The sequence below is a fragment of the Nothobranchius furzeri genome, chromosome 13, assembly GCF_043380555.1.
Source record: "Nothobranchius furzeri strain GRZ-AD chromosome 13, NfurGRZ-RIMD1, whole genome shotgun sequence".
In the NCBI taxonomy this organism is placed as follows: Eukaryota; Metazoa; Chordata; class Actinopteri; order Cyprinodontiformes; family Nothobranchiidae; genus Nothobranchius; species Nothobranchius furzeri.
The window spans coordinates 65,731,910-65,735,124 of record NC_091753.1 but is presented as its reverse complement, the minus strand read 5'-3'; the positions used below and the strand labels follow the sequence as shown (position 1 = coordinate 65,735,124).

The following is a 3,215-nucleotide window of genomic DNA, read 5'->3' as shown; positions in this document are numbered from 1 at the left end:
AACCTTACTGCAGTAGCTAGGAAACCAAACAAACACGGAAAAACAGACACTGCTGCATAGCAATAATCTACATGTAGACGCTCCCGTCTGTCTGGCCACATATTTTTATCAACATCACAGGGAATGTCAGCTCTGTCGATGCATCGGGGAAAGTATCTTCTGGAGTGTCGAATCCACCCTCTGCAGGACTCTGCTGTGATGTCATCACAAGCTGCATCCATAGCTGCTAGCAGGGTCATGTGGGTATGTGGATGCCTGTCATATACCTTCCACCTCCAGGAAGAGAAACACTCAATTGGATTTAGGAATGGAGTGTACGAAACTCCATGAGCATCCTGTCGTGTGCTGCATACCGCTGCCTGACTACAGCAGAGTGATGGAAGCTGACATTATCCCAAACCACGTCATGCATTGTCCGATTGTCATCAGGCTCATCCCTTTCATTTTCTGGGATTAGGTCCCTATAAAGAGTGTCCAGAAAAGCCACCAGGTGTTGTGTATTGTATGGACCAATATGAGCCCTGTCTCCTCACTCTGTTCTGTGTTGTGTCTCCTGATTGCTCCCACCTGCCTCTCGTTTTCCAATCACCCAAGCTCCCAGCCCTCATGTATTTAAACCCTCTCAGTTCTGTGTGTCTTGTCGATTCATTGTTTCCATGTCCAGCGTGCTCCTTATTAAAACCTGTAAAACGTTCCTGTCTACCTGCCTGCCTTCTTACACCCAAATTCCACTACCTCCGCTCCGCTGCGCTCCGCTCCGACACGAACGCCGGAGCAAAATCGGTCCCGTTCTAGTCAATCAGAGCAATTCCACTACTGCGGCCGTGCTCCGGCAGTGCGGCGCCGTGCGGCGCCCTCTGTTCTGGCGTCCGGCAAAAATAGAATCGATCCTATTTTTGCCGGACGCCGGAGCACCTCCGCAGTAAATGGACAGAAATCACAACGGCCCAACAGGAAAAGGAGCAAGCACATCTTCCGTTTTTCACAATAAATCGCTAAACAAAAGGCGTTTTTTGTTTCATATGCACAGGTTTAACAACTTTTAACAACTATCAATGGCGGCTGAAGTTTAAATGCACAAAAGTAAGCCATAAATACAGTTTCCACTATCAAAGTAGTCACACTTTGTTGATCCAAACACTGCTGATCTCTACACACAATGATGGGCAGATTAAACAGCTCATTTCGATGCTTCTCCCGCACAACGGGTGTTTGGATCTAACTTCCGCGTTTATTGCTCGGACTGTATCGCAAGATCTCGAAAATCCCGCGCATGCTTGTTTGCCCCCCTCAGGTCTCCGCACCGGAGCGGAGCCGTTGTAGAGCGCATACCAGTAAAAATTGAGTTCGGAAGCGAGCGGCTGCGGAAGGCGGGGGTGGACCGGAGCGGAGCGGAGCGGAGGTAGTGGAATTTGGGGGTAACCCTGCGCTCGGATCCTCACCTCGGCTTCACTCACCCGCATCCTGTGACGCAATATAGGTGTGGATGCCGTTTTCTGAGATTGCTGCACACATTGTAAAATTAGCTCCTCGTTGGCCTAGGACATCAAAGATGGCTCTTTCTTCAATGCGATTTCGTCCACGCCGTCTGCCTTTTGCCAGATTGAATCCCGCTTCGTCAAGATATACGAATGTGTGCAGGGGTTCCCTGGCCTCCAGATCCAGGAGAAGGTCAGAGGGGAAAAGTCTGTAATGGTGCATGTTGCACGACAGATTGTACAGTCTCAGTTGTAAATAAGGTTGCAGTACATGGTTCATCACATGATCCACAAGTGTTGCCCTGATTTCATCAGGAATCTGTCTATGTGATTGGCCTCTTCTTCCCCGGTTTTGTCCCCTTCCTGCACTCGTCCTCACCCCTCTTCCACAAGGCTGACCTTCCATGTTCTGCAGTTTTGTAGATACAGTATGCACCTCATGCAAATCCTGTGTACTGGTTTACAGTATTTATACATACTTGTAAGGTAGGGGTTAACGTGAGTCACCTGTTAGGGACTGTGTAGAAGAGGCTTTTCATTGGTTGCAAGTAATAGTTCACACACCTCTTTTCATTCGTGAAAGATAAGGTTCACCAGAGAAAAGTCATTTATAGAGATTTTCATGGAAACTCATTCAAATAGGGTTATCAAAATGGGTGCACAAGATGTCTGACAAGATGTAAACAATTCCGAGTGCAATGACATGAAGATTATTAGTTGTATGAACAATGACTGTCCAGCCTGTGCAAGTACAGTTAATTATGACATACATGATCAAAGCAAGGTGATAGTGATGAATAGCAAGTCAAAAGTGACCTTACTCAGCTGCTTCATGTCCAAAGGCAAGCCTGCAAGATGAAACCGCCACTAGGTTGTGCCACAACGACTACATGTTGTGGAGGTTGAACTAACTGTTGTGCAAAGTTTAATTCTGTTGTGAGAAATGCACCAAAGCGACTGAGAAAAACTGTATTCCTCCATGTCCACCAACACAACCAGACCACAGCCACACAGCAACAATCTGGCTGTATGCCAGCTTTCAGTGTGATCGGTGCTAAAACGCTGGAGAGCATAGTTAAGGCCTTAAACCCGTCTACCTGCTGCCTGGACACCGTGCTAACTAACTTCTTCAAAAGCTGTTTAAAAGCTGATGTACTGAAAATGATTAACTGTTCCCTAATGTCAGGTATTTCCCCTAAATTACTGAAAACCGCAGCTGTTAAGCCTCTTAAAATGAAAAAGGAAATAAGATCCCTTAGGTATGAATAACTACAGACCAATTTCTAATCTGCACTTGACTGGGAAAATTATTGATAAAGCAGTTATAATCCAGATGAACAACATCTTGGAGACAAAGAACCTTCCAGATGGTTTTCAGTGAGGCTTTAGGCAACACCACAGCACTGAGACAAAATACAGATTCAGGCAAAACATCTGGGCTGATGATGCTCGATCTCAGTGCAGCTTTTGATACTGAGGTCCACAGCATCCTTCTACAACATTACCAATCATAGTTATGCAGATGACACCCAGATCTACCTAGCTCTGTCACCTAGTGACTGTGGTCCCCTAGAATCACTCTATCAGTGTTTGGAGCAAGTTAAGGACTGGGTGCAGTCAAACGTCCTCCTGTTAAACGAAGACAAGACTGAAGTTATTGTCACTGGAAATCAGAAGCATAGGATGGAGGTTATTGCTCAGCTTGGCTCCAGAGGAATAAAGACAAAGACCCAGGTT

The 3,215-nt window shown here is 46.3% G+C and overlaps 1 protein-coding gene across 1 annotated transcript in view; it reads left to right on the top strand.

The window, feature by feature from the left end:
• Window positions 1–733, top strand: part of prss16 (serine protease 16) — a 32,842-nt gene extending 32,109 nt beyond the window's left edge. The window contains exon 14 of the mRNA XM_054743455.2: window positions 1–733. This exon is cut by the window's left edge and continues 5,219 nt beyond it. The gene's annotated coding sequence lies outside the window, so the exon portion shown is untranslated.
• The last annotated feature ends 2,482 nt before the right edge of the window (window positions 734–3,215 follow it).